The 7,117-nt window shown below is 47.5% G+C and overlaps 1 pseudogene; it reads left to right on the top strand.

Moving 5' to 3' along the window:
* The first annotated feature begins 428 nt into the window (after positions 1–428).
* Positions 429–7,117, top strand: part of LOC146187387 (uncharacterized) — a 30,288-nt pseudogene continuing 23,599 nt past the window's right edge.

The following is a 7,117-nucleotide window of genomic DNA, read 5'->3' as shown; positions in this document are numbered from 1 at the left end:
AGTATATGACAGATAGTTTAGTGCTTCCATGCTTCCGAGGCCACTGCCGCTGCGAAAGTGGCAACTTTCGGGCGGTACATCACCGGGCATAGCTGATGTCCCGGCATCGCTCCTGACGAAGATGGGGGCTACACAGAGACATGAATTGCGAGCAGTTTTATGCTACTACTTGGAGTCGGGGGAAATTCTTGATGAACTGAAATTGGTCAAAATGCTGTTCCTCCTCCGGCAATCGTAGCAACCCTGCGGCGTAAATCCCAATCACGGTGAACTCGATTATATACAGGGTGTTTGCTCAAGTCCTACGCAGACGAATCCAGGCATGGGCGGAGCGAGAGAAAGTGCTTGGCGAGCTGCAGCAGGGTTTTCGTCAGGGCCGGAGATTGGAGGACAATTTATTCATTCTGACGCGGTGTATCGAACTCGCGATGGGACAGGGTAGAGAGCTCTGGGCTGCCTTCCTGGACGTGAAGAAGGCATACGACAGCGAGGAACATTATTGCCAGTGGAGGATGCTGCGCCTCAATGGTCTTCCTGAAGAGGTGGGATGGATGTATGGAATATAGGAGCGTCCCCTATGAAACGGGGTGGTAGTAGAAGCTATCATGCTCATTTTTCTCCCTATATCTTAATTATTATTTAGATTGGTTAACTAAACCATCATTCTGCTTATTAAATTTTTATTTCTACATTAGTAACATTATGTCACTTCTCTGCGTTTAAGCCACCAATCTTCCAGTCGTTTTTTCTAGTTTCCACCGCCGGTTTATTCACCCGGCCACTGGTATCTCTAAACCCCAGAGCTTCAGGAACAGTGCCTGCGCCTGCATCAACTTCCTGATGGATACCATTACATTCCAGTATAATATGGTCAATTGTTTCACTGGAGTTACCACATACCGCACATGCGTCATCTTCATGGTTAAATTTCTTTTTGTAGCTGCGTGTTCTAAAGCACTCTGATCTAGCTTCACAAATTAGGGCCCCGCCTCTTGAGTTATCAAAGAAAGCTTCCTTCCTGATCTGAATTTTCCACTTTCGGTATAATTCCACACTCTGTTACTGTTCTATTGAAATTATCCAATTTTTACCTTCTGTGTTTTCACCTGTTGCTTAATGCTCTTTATTTCTCCGTCCTTGTGACTAGCATACTTGGTAGGTTCCTAGTTCTTTTCCTCCATTGTGAGTCAACGCTTTTTAAGTACAGGTATTTAAATACTTTAGCTGCCCATCTGTTACGGTCCAATGTCCTCAGGCGTTCCTCATATAATATTTTACTCTGAGCTTCCCGTACTTCGAAAGATGCCCAGCCCATATCTCCCTGTACGGCCTCATTTGTGGTTTTCCCGTGGGCACCTAGTGCTAATCGTCCAACGGCTCTCTGGTTTATTTCTAATGTCGACTGTACCTCTGATTTTAGGCACAAAACCGCATTTCCTAAAGTAAGTCTGGGCACCATAATTCCTTTCCAAATACCCCTCAAAACATCATACCTGTTGTATCCCCACAATTCCTTATGCTTCATTATCCCGGCATTCCTTCGACCTTTGGCCTTAAGTGATTGCTCATGCTTTCCAATGTATGCCAATCCTTCGTTTACCCTGAAGGCCTCGCCTTCAAAAAACGTGTCCGCGAGCCGTGGTCTCGCCCGACGAGTGACAAATCCAGACTCTTAAAAACACCGGTTTATTCCGGACAAACAACAAAGCAAAACAAAGAAACATAAGGCGCTACTGCGCTGAGAACAGGCTGTTCATGCGCGCGACAATAGAATACCAACGGAAAGCGGGAAGAATGTCAGGGCCTTACCGCGGCGAAACAAAACACACTGCGGAGTGAATAAAACAGCATAGGGGCCAAAGCACTAACGGCGACACAAGAAAGATTGCTCCTCGCGGGACAGCAACTCAGAGAAATACGCCTAGGTTGTTTCTGCAGGCACTGCTTTCATCTTCGTGTCGGTGATCTTCTTTCAGTCGTCCGTGCACACCCTGCTAGCCCATGACGCTCGCCGGTTACCCCGCGCCGGCCTCTTCGCCGGGGCAAAAAGCCCCGCGCCTCGCTTATCTACCCTCGTCTATCGCCGCTAAAATCACGCCCCCCAAGATTATCTGCTCGCTCATGCGCACTCGCGCTGCCCGTGCAAACACAATGCAAATAGAAAGACGCGCGCGGGGCTTAAAACACCTAAAGGGGCTGCGGCGCCCCACAACCCATAGCCCCAGATATTTATATTCTGCTACTCTGGGTCTTTCATGGCCTTGTATTTTAAGACCCTGATCAGTTGAGCCGTTGAAAATAATCACACCCGACTTAACTGCGCTAAAACTGAAGCCTCGAGCATCCCCTTCGTCTCCGCATTACTTAACTAGAGTTTGCAATTCTTCCAAACGCTCAGCTACCAGCACAATATCGTCTGCATACATCAAACTGGGGAGGAGCTGCTCTACTGCCTTTCCACCTAATCTATATGACAGGTTAAAACCTTGGTTACTGTCTTGTATTCTCCGTTCCAGGTTTATCATATAAAGCATGAACAGCAGCGGTGATAGAGGACAGCCTTGTCTTAATCCTTTGCAAACTTTGACATCTTCCCTACTTCTTATCCCTTCCCATGTAATTTCTACTTCGTTATCCCGGTATATTTCCTGTAGAAACTCTATTGTCTCATAACCAATACCTTCTTCTTTTAATATGTTCCACAGGAGTTCCCTTTTTACGTTGTCGTACGCCCATTTATGTCCAGGAAGGCCAAATACAAAGGTCTATTTTCCACTCTAGATATTTCGATGCATTGGGTAAGCACGAACAAGCTATCATCTCAACGCCTACCATTTCTACAGCGTTCTGAAGTTCTTCGAGTATCTTGTTACTTTCTACCCATGTTTGCAACTTTAATTTCACCGCCTGCATGGTCAACCTGTACATAACAGATGTTATGGTAATCGGCCTGTAGGATTTTATGTGCATCCTTTCTCCTTTCCTTTTATAAATCAAACTCATTTTACTCTGCCGCCAGCTGTCCGGAATTTGCTTACTCGTTATGACTGTTTCCAGAGCTTTTAACAACGTTCCCTTACTTTTTGGACAAAGTTCATTAATCAGCTTGATCGGAATTCCATCTATTCCTGTAGATGTGTTTATATGAATATTTTTTTCTGCCTTTTAACAGTTTAGATTGGTCAGTTCTAAGCTGCTTTGTATTCTGCTACCTTGTGTTGCTTCCTGATTTGCGGAGATTACCCTATCGTCGCTCTTAAATGACTCGGCTATAGCTGATGTAATGTGATTCACTGCGTTGTCTCCCTTTAAACAATTTCCCTCGTTATCTTGAATCCGATCCTGCTTTCTTTGATTCTTCTCCCCTAGACAGCTTATATAGTTCCAGAATTTTCTTGCCCCACCTCTAGAGGCATCGTGTATGTCAGCTATCCAGCGATCGGTGGACTGCCTTATTTTACTTTGGACGAGGGCCTGTACCTCAAGTTTCTTTTGTCGAATGTTACCCATTTTTGGTCGATTTCCTCCTGAGATACCTGTGCTTCCTTTGCCACTCAGCGTTCCCTTGAAGCAGCCCGTCGTTGTTCAATAGCTTCCCTGATTTCCTTATTCCACCAGCTCCGTGGCTTCCTCTTTCCATTCCAGCGGTTTGCTACTCTAAACTCCTTAATTTTCTCCTTGTGAGTAGTTCAACCTGTTCATAATCCCAGTCTTCCATGGGGCTTTTCTCTATTCCTTCCTCTATGTCTGCTGCTATCTGCGCTATTTGATCGTCGTTTAATTTTGCGTTTACGTTTTGTCTAAGTTCCATTTCTCTTTTCATCAAGGGCCCCATCTGCAGACTAATACGTTTATGATCACTTCCCCGACTACACTCCCCTTCGTCTATTTCCATTTTTCTGACCTTGCTATAAATGTCCTGCGACATTAGACAATAGTCAATGGTCGTCTGCCTGTTGCGGAATTCCCACGTGATTTGGCATTCACATTTTGTTCCTCTATTTACTATAACTAAATCATGTCGCTCACAGAAATCTAGCATTAGCTTCTCGTTACAATCCGTGTATCCATCCAGATCGTCGATGTGGCCGTTCATGTCCCCCAGTAGAATAATATTGGCCCCGTTTCCAAACTAGCTTATATCGTCACTGAGCCATTCAACAAGATCCTTGTTTTCTTGCCTGCATTGATGTCCTGTTCCTAAATAAACTACCCCTAGCCATGTCCTTATGCCGGCAATTGTTCCTGAAACCCAGATATGCTCTTTACAAGATGATTTAATTCTTTGCCAATTTGTTCCCTGGTGTATCAACATACCTACCCCTCCACCCTTTTTTTCCGTTCTCGTTCTGTTGCACCCTTCCCAGACGTAGCCTTCTATAAACGGCGGATCTTCTAGATCGCTGAGAAGAGTCTCGCAAAGAGTGTACACACCTATTTTGTCATCCTTCAACTGCTGTTCTATCTCTAGCCATTTCGCTCTTTTTCTACCTCCTTGCATGTTTATGTAGCTGATCCTAGTGTTAAATTTCTTTTTTGTACTTTTCTTTCTCGACCTCGTTTTTGCCATTTTTTGGGGCTCATCCTCCATTATTACACTTTCTTCTGCTTCACTTCTAACTACCTCTGTGCGCGGAGTCCTCGCGGACCCGCTTGCACCTGCTCATGTTAGAATCTCCGGCGATAAGCACCTGGGCCTTCCCTCTCCCTCTCCAACTGTTGGCTCCTGCTTTCGGTTATCTGTTTCCTTCTCTCTGGGATTTTCATTCTTCCTTACTTCTTCCTTTTTTTCCGGCTTCATAGTAGCTGCTTCTAAATAAATCTGTCGGTTTTGATCCGCCTGACCTACTTTGCTTATGCCTTCCATGCCAGTGCTGGTCCCAGCCACGTTGCCCGCACTGGAATGTTCGTCCTCGTTGTTTCCAAGGACAAAATCCGCCTGACCTACTTTGCTCACGCCTTCCATGCCAGTGCTGGTCCCAGCCACGTGGCCCGCACTGGAATGTTCGTCCTCGTTGGTTCCAAGGATAAAGTCGGCCATTTTGTTTCCATTTGAGGAAGCTGTCGAAACAGTTTCTGATTTTCTGCCCTTAACAAACGTACTTCATTTTCTAAATCATCCACACGAGACACTAAACTGCCCCTTTCTTGATCAAATCTATCTAGGCGCGCACTCAGCACGCAACACCGACACAAAACGTCGCTGCCTTCCGCTTCACCTACAGAGTCAAAGCGCGTTTCCTTGAGATTAACCTGCGCCTCACACTGAGTACACTTTGCCTTTTTTTTTGGATTGCACATCTTAAGCATGTGTCGACGAAACTATATCTATTGCGAATTCTCAGAATATACAAACTGTCAAAAGAAGACACAAGAAACGATTAGCAAACACGCGTTAAAATCAATTCTGCGAATGCTAATAGCCTAGAAAAAAGTATTTATCTAAACAAAATAGTTAAAGAATGAACGCCGAGAAAATCTAGCTGCCGGCACTAAAAACCAAGCCGCTACGACAAAGACCTAAAATCTGTTCTTTAGGCTGCACCTAACCTAACTGGCTGAAAACGAAATAAGGTTAATAAAAGAAAGAACTCATCTATTTGACGCTTCGGAAGCTCCCGCTGTCGCCAGGTCATCGCCCGACTATGCGCCTTCTGTACAGACACCAAGGTAGTTGTGGAGTGGCAAGGTCTCCAGTCTCGTCCGGTCGATGTGCAGCGGGGTCTACGACAGGGATGCCCTCTCTCCCCGCTATTGTTCATGCTGCTGCTAAGCGATTGTGATGGTGAATTGGAAAGGTGTGGCGAGGGTTTCGACTTGTCACATGGACAGTGGCCGGGTAGAGCAACAGGTCCTACCGGGCTTGCTGTACGCAGACGACATTATGCTTATGGCGGGCTCAGAGGGAGGACTGCAAAATTTGCTAGATATCTGCACAGCGCACGCGGAGCAGTTGGGTCTACAATTCAGCACGAGAAAGAGTGGAGTACTGTGCTGGTCTCTTGTCAGGACGGCTGTGGAACTGAGACTGCTGCTACAAGGGCGCGAAATCCCGTGGGCTTCAACCTACAGGTACCTCGGGATAGACCTCATGACACAGCGTGCCTACCTGGTAGACTATGAGAGCAGCCTCCGTGCGAAGGCGGTGCGCAGCCAGAATGTCCTCAGAGCCAAGGCGTTGTGGTCGTTCAATTGAATGGAGGTCCTTCGCACCATATGGAAGGCGGTGAGGTTGCCAGGTCTGACATATGCAAATGCAGTGCTGTGTACCACGTCCTCGACGTGGGAGTGTATGGAACGAACACAGAGAGAGGTGGGAAGACAGACACTGTGAGCCTATCGTTCATCCCTCAACGAGGCGGTGCAGGGTGATGTTGGCTGGTCCTCCTTCGAGGCCCAGGCGGCAGTAGCCAAAGTTAGTGTTGAAATGCGTTCGTGGACTCTGGGGGAGGACCGCTGGGTTCATCGAGTACAACGCTGCCTTTGGTACTGCGGAGTATGCACACGCTGGAAGCGGAGGGTACGTGAACTGAGTGCAAAGTATGAGGTACCACTGCCAACTGTAACAAACACTAAAGACACCTGCTGTACTACTTCGAAGGTGCGGAACACGTGGCAGCGGCGGAGACCAGGCGGTGGCGAACTGGTGCAACGGCCAAGCCGGCTCTTGGTATGTACTCCACGCACAAGAGGGACATCACTGAGGAGCTGTTCTATGACAGCTCCCTGGGGAGCGCCCTGCTTTTTGAGGCCCTTGCGGGGGTACTGCGCACGAAGAAATGGCAGGCGCGGATCGAGGGCAAGGACAACGCGGATGTCTCGTGGGCGGTGTGCGAGTGGGAGACAGAGGCGATCGAACATGTGTTTACTTGCCAAGTGATCATGCCATGTCAGCCTAGCGGGTCAACTTTGCTGCAGGTGCTGGGGTTCACGTCTGGACAGCCGCAAGAAGGCGTTGCGGTGGACAGTGATGCGCCACAGCGGGATAAGAGAGCTGTGGCTGTGGAGAAAACCAAACAACGCCTTGAGAACTGGATAAGCCATACTAGAAAAATGGTGTTAGTGGCGTTGCGCCAGGGCAGGACAGACTCCGTCACAGTAGGGAATTGATTTGGCT

The sequence above is a fragment of the Amblyomma maculatum genome, chromosome 6 (assembly GCF_055883805.1).
Source record: "Amblyomma maculatum isolate TAMU_Amacu chromosome 6, ASM5588380v1, whole genome shotgun sequence".
NCBI lineage: Eukaryota > Metazoa > Arthropoda > Arachnida > Ixodida > Ixodidae > Amblyomma > Amblyomma maculatum.
The sequence above is the reverse complement of the archived record's forward strand: the minus strand, read 5'-3'. Positions and strand labels throughout refer to the sequence as shown.